At 40.1% G+C, this 14,132-nt stretch overlaps 1 long non-coding RNA gene across 1 annotated transcript in view; it reads right to left on the reverse strand.

Moving 5' to 3' along the window:
• The window catches only part of LOC137448083 (uncharacterized), a 186,284-nt gene that overhangs the window by 87,874 nt on the left and 84,278 nt on the right, over positions 1-14,132 (reverse strand). The window contains exon 2 of the long non-coding RNA XR_010988976.1: positions 9,399-9,536. This is a non-coding gene — a long non-coding RNA (uncharacterized lncRNA). The remainder of the gene's footprint in view (positions 1-9,398; positions 9,537-14,132) is intronic.

A 14,132-nucleotide genomic window follows, 5' to 3' on the forward strand; every position in this document is an offset into this window, starting at 1 on the left:
GTTGGTGAGGGGTTTGGAACACAAGCCCTATGAGGAGAGGCTGAGGGAGCTGGGGCTGCTTAGCCTGGAGAGGAAGAGACTCAGGGGTGACCTTATCACTCTCTACAACTACCTGAAGGGAGGTTGTAGACAGGCAGATGTTGGTCTCTTCTACCAGGCAGCCAATACCAGAACAAGAGGACACAGTCTCAGGCTGCGCCAGGGGAGGTTCAGGTTGGATGTTAGGAAGAAGTTCTATACAGAGAGAGTGATTGCCCATTGGAATGGGCTGCCTGGGGAGGTGGTGGAGTAGCCGTCATTGGAGGTATTCAGGAGGAGACTTGATGGGGTGCTTGGTGCCATGGGTTAGCTGTTTAGGTGGGTTGGATTGGTTGATGGGTTGGACACAATGATCTTGAAGGCCTCTTCCAACCTGGTTTATTCTATTTTATTCTATTCTATTCTAAATCTTCAAGGAATCTACATGCAAATATATGGTCCTTTAGGCACGTATTCTTGGTAAGCCTGAAGAAAAAGAAGTGTGCCATTTCCCAAGCACATTTCCCAGGGTAAAACTGAATGTGGTTTTGCTCTGGAAACGCCAGTGGTAATAACGTTCTCTAATATTACTACAAAAGCAACTAACATCAGGGTTTTGATAGCTCAGAAGCGCACATGTTGCAAAATAGCTGTCTGCAGAAACTCAAGCCAGGAATGACTGTGTGGTTAATGGAAAACTGATGTGTCTCAGTGCACCTTGAGAGAGAATCTAAATATGAGGAATCCAACAATATGTTTCAAAGAGTTTAATCAATACCTTTTTTAGCACCAATATTACTTTGCCGTACTGCATGATTGTGGTGGGTTGAAGTTTCCCATTCACATTAACCAAGCATGACTAACTCAGTTGGAAGCTAAATTTTAAAGGCATAGCCCACAACTGCCACAATGATATTATTAGCTTTCAACTGTGGGTAATTTTTATGCTGTAGGCATTCAGCTTTAAGCAGCTCTTTCTGTGAATGGCTCTGCTTAACCAGTTATAAAATAAGGGAAATGTGTATAGCCAGGCCTGATTTAGCATGCAAGTGTTTTCTTTTTCACCAATAGTTCTTAATTTTCCTCCTAATATACATATACAGCAAGGTCTGGGGAACAAAACTTGGTTGGTTAGATGGGAGGGGTTGATGTGTTTTGTTTTTTGAAAAGAATGACAAACCCATGCAACAAAGCTCATCTCACCTTCAATCCATGAGCCCCTTGTCACCCACAGTCCTGTCAGGCTTAATGAGGGATCCCATATACCCAGATACTGTCAGGAGATAAACTGCAAGTAGTTTTCTTCACTGTTGGATGTATTCACGCTCTGGCATCATTTATGTCTCAAACCATACTTTATGCTCCTTTGTGGCATGTCCAGTGACAGTCACCTGGCTGCACCCAGCCAGGGTGGCTGAACGCACACCCTTAAACAGGCTTTCCAGAAACACAAGGGAAAGAGAAGCACAGGATGGATAACTTCCCATCTCACAGCACCAACCAGGAAAAACCCATGCTGGGATAGGTCTCCTGCCCTTCACGGCCCATTGCACTCGTACATCATTTAGCAGCACATAAAATGTTTGCAGTTAGTAGCAGTTTTGACACTTTTCATTTACTACCTTACTATCTGAGAATCTCAATATGATAAAAATTTTCCCAAGCAGATTTTCAGAAAATGGAAGTATTTATTGCCAACATGAATAAAAATGGCCATATGCATGAGGGGGGTTGTTAAATAGCTTTGATTAATAAAGTTTCACATGTCTTAGCATGTCTGTTTACTTCAGTTTAGGGTAATAGCTTTCTGGGTATGACAGAGAAGAGCCAAGTGATTTTAAAGCACAAGACTTCTAGTGTGCTCTGAACCTCACACAAAATTGATTTCAGCACATACAGTACTACTAGTGTCTGATCCTGATGAATTACCCTGCTAGTGAAACACAATTTCTACTAAATCAACAAACAGTTTGCGATAAAGGCCATTAGATTCACTCAGTTTCTACAACAAAAGCTCCCATTTCTTCTTCATTAATCCTTTAAGTGAGATTCCATAGATAAGAGAAACTTCCTTCTAGCTAGCCTTATGGTGTTCTTAGCCATCCTGAAGAAAAGATACAAAAACAACCACCCAACCAACAGAAGTTATTAAGTGGTGAGCAAACTAGAGGAATCTGAGGCCACTATTCAAACCTCTTGTCTCTTATCACTATGGAAAATTATGCATGCACTTACTAATCTCCCAACACAGATTACTGAAAAGTAATCTTTCAAGCACTGAGAATATTGGAGATAGAGTTCCCAAAAATCTCTACCAGAACAAATGAGAACTACCCAATTTGAAGATAATACTGACTTTCAATTGAACTTTTAATAGTTTCTACATTCTGTACTATTTCCTCACTTTTTAAACCCTACAATAGCACAGTTTTATTCTGCTTTCATTTACATAACCCAAAGCCATACCAAACCAAAAAACCCACCACACTTAAAGCTGAGAAGTTAATAAACAAGGAAAATAAAACCATTAATATTCAGGATAGGGAAAAATCTAATGCAGCCATTTTGCTTTGGAATGAAATGCAGCAGGAAAAAACAACCACAACACATTCCTGTGGTACTTCAGCCAACAAAGAGAAGCAAATTCTGTATTCTCTCACCATCACTGCTAAGAAGATATTCCTTCCCTTTGAAGAGCAGATGAAATATTATTGCAAATCTTAATTTATACTGCTGTAATATGAAGCACAGAGAGTTACTACACAGGAGTTCTCAAAATAATGTGGCTTTCTGCAACCCTTTGGGATATTCTGCCAACTCACCCCTGCATCAATAACTTGATCCAGTAGACAGGGACAAATTTGGTGTAGTAGGAGGATGCCTAACTAGCATATTGTGTCTGAGTTTTATTCAGCTTCTCTTCACCTCCACACTCATTCCCTGTCAGCAGCATATAGGAATTACTTGCCAAAAACTAAGTCAAGTGTGGTGTGAGCAGAACATGCAGATTTGCTTTGCACCAGGTTGGGCAAGTCCCTTGGAGCTTCAACCTCTATAATTTAGTGTTCACAGGAGTTGGAATCCCATTTTCATAGGCTGAAGGCCAGCTCAATCTATTTTAAAAACTCGACCCACACTACTGTTGTAGAGAATGCATATACTAATGCAAGCCAATGCAATGCAAGCCAAAATTCAGCCACAGCTTAGACAATAACATCTCACAATCAAGAGTCTCAGATCCCTATTAAGAGTATTCTCTGGTTTGATGTATTTTCACTCATTACAGATGGTTACGTTCTCAAAAGATCACCCTGGACAGAGTTCATTTAGGCTATGTCATCCAGAACCTTGCATCCATTTGCTTAGGAGCTTTCTGTTATTTTTAGTGACATACCTAGCAGGATCAAATCACCTGGAAAACTGCTTTTAATAATCTGCTCAGTGAAACATTTCTTCCTCTAAATCCGCATATGGTCCGACTCGAATCGGTAAGAATCAACGTTTAAGTCAATATGAATACAGCAGTACAAATAGTATTAGAATCATATTCTGTTACCTGTGAAAAAAGTCAGAAGTGCAGATGTACAGAGAATGTTGATTAGTAGAAGCCAGCGAACTTTGTGTTCACATTTGTAAATGCTGGATCGATAATCTTCCCAATAGTAGCAAAGGACCATCTACTTCACATGAAACATCAAATTCTGGCACACCACAAAAATGAGAACCCAAACCCAAAGAACAAAATAAACCCCAATCCTACACTGACTTCTGTGTCTAATCAGTGGTTCTACCATGCAGGCAAAATCAGAGCAGCACTCTGACTGTGCAACATCATTCTTACTTTTTTATGCATCAGAATATGGAAAGGTCAGTTCAGCTACCATGTGCTGCAGAGATATCACAGAGCCCACATCATACATAAGTTTACTGAGTGTCAGTTTTATAAAATAGAGAACACAGTTACTCAGGTCAGGTAACTGGATCTAATACTAGTTTGAGCCATGTTCATGAGTCATTTGGACAGGAAGGCCATATGGAGTTGGTCTGCACAAAAAAGCCCTCAGCAATTTCCAGCACATTTCATTCTCCCTCTCAACTCCTAGCTACAAAGCTAAGATCAGACAGCAGACACGCTTGCTGTATGCAGCATCATTAAATGTAGGCTATCATATGACACAAAGCAGTTCTAGATTCTTAATTAACAAAGGGGCATTGAATCAAGGGCACACAGTCCCAACAAGTCCCAGAACACAGCTAAGCCTCTGGTCCCATGGAGCAGGTCACAGGGCCTTTGAAGAGCAGAGGCATGTAAACTCTTCTCCCATATTGTAATAGGCTGAAATAACTCCCTCACAGAAGCTTTTGTGTGTCTAATTATATTTTCTATTAAAATTGCAGAGATTCATTATCACTAAAGACAAAGGAGAGCTACTAAACTAAACAGCGGGTATTCCCTGCTCCAGAGAAACTACAATCTAAATGATTTAGATTTAAGGTCAATAGTACTTCCACAGCTACTGCCCCCATTTGCTACCAGCCTTTATGTCATTTCTCTTCTATCCTCTCTGTTGCTGCTATTTCTTCAGCTGCTGCTAAATGCCAGTAGATTTATTTATTTTTGCTATTAGAGGAGTAATTACGACATCATCATGAAAGCTGCTCCCAAACGAGAGTCTTCAAGGGCCACGTTCTGTTATGTATTAATAGCCCTTACCCCACTCACACCTGAACACATTTTGCTTCTCATCTCTTACATGAGAAAAATTTCATGCTATCCTTAAGTGGAAACAACTTTCATACTGAGGCAAGTCAGTCTCAACAAGCTACTATATCAGAAAAACTCATTTCTCACTCTAAATGGCATGAAGACAGCTCCTATGATTAACAGGATGCCCAAAAATGCCAGGAAGCGATCACGGGGCTGAGGCTGAGCCTGCTGAAGTACTCTGCACAGCTCTGTGCTGCTGACAGATATACCCACAGCCACGCAGGACCTTTACGCAAAATATCTCCTGCTTATGTTAATAGGAGCCACATTAGGCAGGGGAAAAAAAAAGGGCAAGCATCCCTCTAAGACTTGTGTCTAAAGACTAGAAATTGCCAAAGTAATTAGTCACTTCTACCAATCAACTTCAAAAGCCTATTGGAATCTATTAGTTTTAACTTTCTGATCCAAAATGCATTTATTGCTCTCAGTTAATCATAGGGTAGGGTGGGATTTTCGTCTGAAATATCAGTGGACTAAAAGACTATTAACTACACCCAATTAAATGAACATCAGAGAGAAGTGCCTCTCCTGTATCAGTGAATTTCTTCAGGGAAACTGTGTGATGTGTTGTACAGAAGGACAGGCAAGATGATCACAGGGATCATCTAGCCTTGGGATTAACTCATTAAAAGGAACAGGTGCACATCAAAGAGACTGACATGAACAGTTGGACAGGTAGAGAAATACATAGGGCTTCAGCTGAATGACAGAAGCAGCTGATAACTGTAATGGAGAAGGAATTAATGGAGTAAACGCAACATTCAAGCAAGAAGAGGAAGGTCGTAGGAGTAGGCAAGTGAATGATAAATGGCACTGTGCCCCATAAGATCATTGCAACTGTATTCTTAGAGGAAGGGTTTTTCTACAGCCAGCTTCTTTACACAGAGGGATCCTTCCATCCTCAGGGCTCCACAGAAATTTTAAGGTAGGATGCACTGAAATACTGGAGTACCCTGAACAACAGAGATCCTCATCCAAAGCCTCTGATCAATACCTCTGCCAGCCAAGCTCTTCGAAGTGAAATTCCTTCTGGCTCCCCCACTAAGAGCCATTTTGTCTCTGCCAAGGTCACTGGACCATGGGACATTTTTGGCCAGGTTTCCCAAGGCAATGGAGCTTAGAAGTCCTAAAGATAATTTTGCAGAAGTTGTAAGAATTTAATTCACTGAAAGGGAGAGACAGTCACAGGTAAACGCCACATCACTAACTGAAACTGGCTGAACTAAACTGCTACACCCTCTGCTTTGCTGCTGGCACAGAGCTGCTCTCTCCAGCCTGGCTCGGTACTTCCCTGTGAGCAGCAACCGCGAGCATTGTCAGGAGCTACAATCAAATGTGGGAAAGGAAGAAAGCTATGGGACAAAAGAGAAAGCTAAAAAACACCCCAACAATGACAAGAAAACCCAACAACAACTCTATTTCCTTTTTAATGGAACATGCACTGCTAAAATAGCCTTTGTTTCCCTGCATTCACATCAGACAGGGAAATTGTTGAAGTGGCAATTTGGGGCGAAACAGAATTGCAGGCTCACAATCAGGACATAAGAGTTTCTTTTGAGAATTAGGAGTATGCATATCCCTTAGTGGAGATGATACAAAGAGAGGCCAGTTTTAATTTACAGGATATATTTTAATTTACTCCTGTGATGATGTAGATGAGGGAAAAGTATCTCAAAATGCTTCTGAAACTCCATTTACCAACCTCACAGAGTTCAAACCACTTTCCTTTAATAAACTGGTTATTGCTCTTCTTTAAATGTCATTATATTTAACATTTCTGCTTTGTTTCCTCTAGCATTAATCTCAGTTATTGACAGTCAGCAGCCATACTCTAGATGAAAGGAATTTTCTTGTCATGATTTAACGCTTTTCACATCCTGATAATTCTTTCTTCATTCCTGCAGTTTTAAACAAAACTGGCTAGAAGCACCGTTCCTGCCTTTTACTTATAATTGCTGGCTGATAAAACAGAAATGCAACCCTGGGGCAGTTTATTATGTTATCTGTCCCCAGTTATTTTTAAGACGATTAATGATTCTTCACCAGAGCTACATAACAACTACAAAAGTTCTTTGATATTCCTAAACAACAACAACAATCCCCCCAGTTTCTAAAAGCCTACTGAATAGACTTAACTACACAATCTGCTGTAAAACTGCTTACAGAAAAATCCTTAATATAGGGCTACCAAAGAACCACTGATTTATAGTTTATCTTACTTGCCTTTGACTATATTACTTCTTGTTTGTTTAAAGGAGACATTTTAAAATGATGATTGCAATCCCTAGAGCACTATTTAGTGAATGCTAATTTTAACACATTCAAAAGCATACAAGTAAGGGATTTGCTACTCTCCAGTTTCCTCCCTTTGTTCTTTGTATCACCTCAGGTCATATTAAATCAGTAGACAAAGAGCAGCACTTTATGAAGTATCTTTAAATGTCTTAAATACAGCTATATTTTCCTGAAGAGGAGGGTCCAGACCTCAGTTTTCCTTACAAGTTCCACAACCTCTGATCTTCCATAGCTTTGTTCACCCCCTCAACAGTCCCTCTGCTTCAGCCTCTGACTTTAAAGCAAGTTGCCTGAGTTATTAGCAAAAATGGTCTGAGATGCACATTCTGTACAGGAAAGCATGACAGTTATTTGCATTATTGTATTCTACATGTAGGCTACAGCATACTGTTCAAGTAATTTGTTTGGATAGAGGAGATGGTTGTAGAAGCAGCAACAAGAGGCCACCTCATACTGCAGAGAAGTTGTGCACCAGAGAGCATTGCACCAAGGAAAAACAGAAAGGCCAGTTCCTACCCCAAACAGTTTATTTTTGTAACACAAGAGGTAGATACAAACAGATGGGGAAGGAGGAGGGAATGAGAAGACACTCTGATCAGATCATCAGCACCCAAAGTGCTGTCAAGACATTAGGAGGCAACCTGCCAAAGACAAACTTTAATGAGAATTTTAAGGGGGTGGATGCTCATTAATTTTATGACAAAACATGTAAACATTAAGGACTTACAAATCCAGCTCAGTGCAATGAAGAAAATAGCATTTTACTGACTAAGAGGAACAGCATTGTCTCCGTGAAGTAGGCACCAAGCAATGACTGTTCTCTTAACAGGGAGGAGGGTTATCACAACTGTGAAACCTGCAAACCCAGTCCCCAGATGCATGTGCTGGCCCCCTCTAAAGGACTCTGGCAACCCTGGTACCTCCCCATCCTCAGAAACCTCCTCATTCCAGGCTCTGGAAGGAAAACTAATACACAGGCCAGGGGAACTGCAGAGCTACCCTGGTTTCCCAAGTGTATCACAGAAAGGTCCCCAGTCCCTGTCTTTTTAGTCCTGCTGCCATTCTACAGGCCAGATCAAACAGCTCCAGGGAAGTTACTGTTCTTTGTCCTGTGATTTTGAGAGTAAAATTTTCAACTATATCAATGCCTTGGGCACCAACTCCCAGTTTGAGAAGTGGTGCTTACAAATTTGACTCCCTTCAAGGCCAGCAGAAATTGTAAGCTTTTAGATTACTTTTAGAATAAAAAAAATAAAATATATGTGGACTTTATTTTATGTTTCAGGAAAGGTTTCCACTAGGGCTTTCAGAAGATCAGTATGTTCTAGAAGCTGAGGTCCTTCAAAAATACAAGCTGTTGATTTACAATACAACTAAATGCTAGGAATTTGGTTTTTTCACCTGCAATTTTCAAATATAATTAAGAGAACTCTTATTATAACTCTAAAGTGATAGCTTTTGTTGTTTGATTGTTTTGTTGTTGTTGTTGTTGCTATTGCTTTTCCTGTCCGACACAAGGTCATCGCTACACACAAAGAAGCAACGTAGATTTGGGGCACTGTTTGCTCAAGGGCTAATTCTCATTCCAAATAATGATTAACAGGAGATCAAAAAAGTGTGATATTGAATAGAGTAAAGCAATTAAATGATAAAATACAAATGGAAAATGAAAAGCATTTATAGTTAAATGAACATACATCAAGTGACCAATGGTTTCAGGGAATTAGACTCTCATGGTAATAGTTAATATCAATGTAATCAGTAACAGCATATATTCATTATTGAGGTGAGATAAAATAGGAGCACACAGAATTCTGCACCACAATGGACATTCAGTTAAACTAAATTGAACTACACTGAAACTTGGTACCAATTTATGCTGGTTTGGAAGCTTCGATTGCTATCTCTACTGGCCCGAACAGCAGTAGAGTACTAATGGAATCAAGCATGGTTTGACCTGAGAATTTTGCAGCTTGGAAAGAACTTGGGAAAAAACGCTATTTGTTAGACACAGATACTCTTTTGTCATACAAATCAATTCCTTTTCAAGCATACAGGCCACACTCAAGTTTACACAGTACAGCTCAGAGTAAGCAGCTCAGTCGTGAGTTCCTAATGCTTTCTTTTTAAGATTAACAGAAGTGCCTTGGGATTCCTTTTGGAAGCCTGTTCTACAGCAATACTAATCAGGACATACTGCAATCATGAAACCATGGATTAACTTGGTGTACCCTGTGGCTTGACACTTTCAGTTCTAGATTGACCACAAACACAGACCTGTTTTCTTCCTTAAACTAAAGACATAGTGCCCCCTTACCACATTGTCCATTCATCCTCTTGACAGGTATTCGCTAGTAAGAAGTTCTGCAGTCAGCTCAGCTGTATATATTTCACTGGCAACTCCTTCAGGGAAACACCCACACACACAGCTGCAAGCTTCACTGGACCTCACAACCTAAATAAAGAAATAAATTTAGATGTTAGACATTAAAGAAAAAAAAAGTGCTTCAGACAGTGGAGATTAGACAAACTCACTCTTCTCATGTCAGAAAAGAACACGGCACATCTCTGCACTTTTCTTTTGGAGATTAAACTACGCTGCCGTGACTATGTGAGATTGCCAATGACCACTAAAAATATTCCAATTCCACCTGGACAGAAGTCTATGTTGAATATGGCACTATTACATCTCTCTTGAAGCAGGGACTAGAAACAACACTCCGTTATTGGAATGAGATTTGAAATGCATCAACATCGGCGACAAAACTGGACAGAGTTCAGAATATAGTGGGAATATAGCTGTGAGCATTAGAGACAGAAAAAATACCAGCAGGAAAGAGAAAACAGCAACTCCACTAGCAAGCAACTCAACTGTGGTACATGATGTTTGTCTCAGTCAAACCCAGAATATTCTCCTTTTCATGCAAGAACACCATTAAATATAATAACAAAGAAAATGCATCATTTTTATTCTATGACATCCTGCCCTGTTCCTCACATTCATTTGCATTCGCTTCTTGAGAGTAGACCAGGTCATGATACTCTGATGCATTAATGTAAAGGACAAAGTCTACTGAGTACAAAAACGTCAGCAGCACAAGACATCTCCCCTCCTCTCATCTTGAACAAATGACAGCAGAACTGGAGTGTCTGTTCATCAAATAGGCCAAGAGAAGGGAAATTGTAGAGGCAATCCATTACATCAGTAAGTGTCATTTTAAAACAATAAAACATAACACAGGAAGTGCTATAAAGCAGCATAGTTTTAGGGAGGATTGGGGACCGTGGTACAGGAGTGCAAGACAAATGTGTAAGTGCCAGCAATACAGACAGGCTACCTGCGGTGCTAAGTCCTCACAAAGAATCTCCTAACTTCCCCTACAAACTGAACAAGGTATGAGTCATCTCACCTCTTAGCCTGCCCCTTTTCTTCCCTTCTCTTGCTCCTCCCCACCTCTGTTGAGAGAGGTGCAGACTCCTGACTTCTGAGGCTGCTCGTGGTGCTTACTAATCCCACTGCAACTTCTATTTTCTCTCCCTTCTTTACCCTTTCCTTGCATTTCCTTTTAGATGCTTTTGGCCTTTTTTAGTCTCTCCACTTAGAACGCAAGGGTGATTCAGTCAGTCTCATTTTAAAGCACCTGACCTTCAACTGTACTTTGGTCTTCCATTTCCACTCCTCTCTAATATACTTCTTGCTTACTGTTTCTAACCCTCACTTGGCATTTTTGTGAGCTGGTTCTAACCAAGCAAATTACTTCATCTTAACTCAAGTCTCAGAAATACCACTCTGTTCTCACTGTCCATTCCAATACTTCCATCACGGGTAACCACGCTGATATTCTTGAAATGTCATCTTTTCTCACTCCTTCTCCACCTCTCGCTTTTTTTGGCAATCCTTTGACATTATCTTGGGTGGATTTTCCTCACAGATTCTGGCATGGCTCCATATACACAATGACTTTAGCCTTCATTTTTACCTCCCATCGCACTTTCCCAGCTGCAAGCTCACAGTTTGTCAGCAGAGAGAGGGGAGCTGAGTCAGAGATCCACTCCCCCGCTCTTTGCTTCAACAAAAGAAATTTATATGCATTCAGAAGTCTTTTCCCAACTTTGACTCTCTTGCTTGAATACTCTGGCATAATTTGTTCAAATCAGCGCAGGGTGATTATATTCAGAAATACAAAGCAGGGTTCTCAACTATAGATAGCTATAGTTGAGTTAATAGTATACTATTAACTTTACAAAAATACCAACAAAAAAATTGATGATGGAATATGCAGTAGTGTGAAAAAACACCTGAGGGATAACAAATTTTCAAACAAGTTTCTGAGTGCTGCTCTCTGCTATGAATAACAGCTAGTAGGAGGGTGAAAGGAAGGACTATTCCAAACTAGTTAACATCTCAAATATAGACTTAACAGTAGACAAAATGAACCAGTTTCTCAATGTACCACTTGCTGTGCACCATAATATAAAACCATTCAACAAAATCTTTCCTACTTTACAGTCACTTTAATAACAAGCACAACTTCAGAAAAAGCCAATGTTTGGCAAACTTAAAACATGCCTTATTTTCTGTAAGCAAAACAATGCTGAAAGAGCACAAAAACATCCTGACCGAGTTAAAAACCATTCAGGCTACAAAATCTGCTACAATGAGTGTCTCGTCCTCACCTAGAACAGAAGTTATCAGTTCTGGGGCATGAAGCCACAAAATCATTGATGTCTAATCCCTAACAGTTATGGAATGATGGAAGAGTAATTTAAGATACAGCTTCTTTGACTCTGCAAAGTAGCAAAGCTTCTCTTCATTATACTCAGGTAAAAATATAGATATCTGTACTTTTGTTTGTCTCTCCTGAATCAAAAGCAAGATGAAAAACATTTTCTGAAGCTACCAAGATCTACTGACAGAAAAACCTTGCAATCAATCCACTGGGCTTATCAGAGCAAAGAGATTACTGAAACTGCATCACTAAATGTTAGAGAAAGCACCAAGAACAACTACAAAATCTAGAAGTATAGGGTACTGTTCCTCAAAAAGAAGGTTGTAATTCTAAATTCATTCACGGCAAGGCACTGGCCAGGTATCACTGGGAAAGTTGTTCCTCACAGGGCCTTCCAGAGTTCAGACTACAGGACAAAAATAACTACCTGCTTCTTTGGTACAACGAAATGAAATGGTTATCCCAATTTCTCCACCAGACAGAATGCAAGATGAGTACAGCACTGCAAAACATGTACCTTTATACTGTGATCTGAAGGCAGATACTGCTTTGCAATTTTACCTGGGAATACGCTGTGTACTTTGGGGATGACACACTGTCAGAACAAGCCCCCTCAACAGACTCACTAGCACAACTCGAGTAGCTAAACACAAGCTCGGCGGGCTGCAGTTTAGCTACTTAAATACTCACAACAAACCAAGGGCAATGATAAATAAATAATTTGTTGCTTTTTCTTTTCACTTCCTAGTGCTACAAATGGCAGTCACTCCAAACTTGGAGAAATTCCTTCCTGGGAATCAATTACAAATTCAGACCAACTTCATCATTGTCTCAAGAGAACACTGCTTGCATTTTGGTCATCAAATCCAACAAATATTTTCCCAACAGTGTAGCAAAGAATGAACTCAGGGTCTCATTTAAAGCTGGCAACTAGTTTTCAGATAGCTGCCCAGTGAAGAAAAAGGAAAGAAGGATTGAGCTTCACTGGGGCAGGAGCCTCTCTCTCCTATCCAATAAAGTGCACCTTGGGACTGTGAGCTAAGAGCACAAAGCCTAGACAGAGACAGAATACAGCTGTGAGTTTGCAATACTTTTTCTACTTTCATGAGCTTCGATGTAGAACTGAGCTTTTGATCCACTTCCCACCTAATAAAGTAAGCAACTGTGTGTTTCTGATTAACAGCACATCTTCATTTTCCTCCTCTACCCATCTACCCCAAACACTACATGTTTTCTTGCCAACGAGAATATTATGAAAAATAAAAAGAACTTTGGCCCTGGTCAAGCAATATTCCAGATAGGAAATAAGGAACTGACATGAAAAAACTTATACATAAAACTGCTGATTTAGTTCAGCACCACAACAAAATACCTTGGTATCATTTATGACACATGTAATCATCATTCAAATTCTATGAAGTACTAAAGATATTTGTAACAACTGCTGATTCATCCATTTCTTTTAGATTCGTTGTCTAAGAACACAAGAGTCTTGAAAGTGATGCTACCATCAAGATTTTAGTCTTCCCAAGGAACGTGTTTTGCTAGAGATTTAACAGCTAAGTAAGCCTGCACACTCATACAAACTGCCACAAGGGAAAACTTGCATGCAGACTGAACATCACAGTTTAACAAAGCCTGAATAAAGTGCAGAGTGGTCACCCAGGCTCCCATGTTCCCCTGAGCTGAACTGCACCCATTGTTTCATGAATATTGTAGCCATAATCAAAGAATTCATATAAAGAATATATCAAAGACCCCTTCCTTCTTTTTCTAGCACTAGGACTATGAAAGAAGACCTCTTCTATTAAGGGACTTGAGCCATATCTATGCTACTTTTGCTGAGAGCTCATTCCTGTTCCTATTTCAAGCATAAGGCATTTTCAGCCATTCCCATGCAAGCTGAGATAGATGCAGTCCATTCCTATTTTCCTCTCCCCAGCAGCTCACTTTAACCTCTCAGAGGCCTCTGGCATACACAGCAGATGCAATGTTTCCTGAGCATAAGTCTTTAAATACAACTAAAAAAAAATAATAATTAAAAAAAGCAGCTGCAAGGTAGATGTCTTCTCTTGGATTCTTACATTTCTCACTGCTGGGCTGCATGCAACATTTAGACAAGAAACATGGACTCCTGACATCCTTTGCGATACCCTGAGGTATGCCTGCCTAGGGTGTAATCATTAGTTCTCTGCCTTGCAAATATTCCAGGCAAAATGAAACCAGGAATGCACCAAATAGAACACCTCTACAGGACAGAAATGCATTGGGGTGAACATGTGAGTACTACTCAGTGCAAAAGACCTTGATAGCAATATTGC

The sequence above is a fragment of the Melanerpes formicivorus genome, unplaced genomic scaffold, assembly GCF_026170545.1.
Source record: "Melanerpes formicivorus ecotype bairdi unplaced genomic scaffold, bMelFor1.0.p_v2 SCAF_22, whole genome shotgun sequence".
NCBI classification, from domain to species: domain Eukaryota; kingdom Metazoa; phylum Chordata; class Aves; order Piciformes; family Picidae; genus Melanerpes; species Melanerpes formicivorus.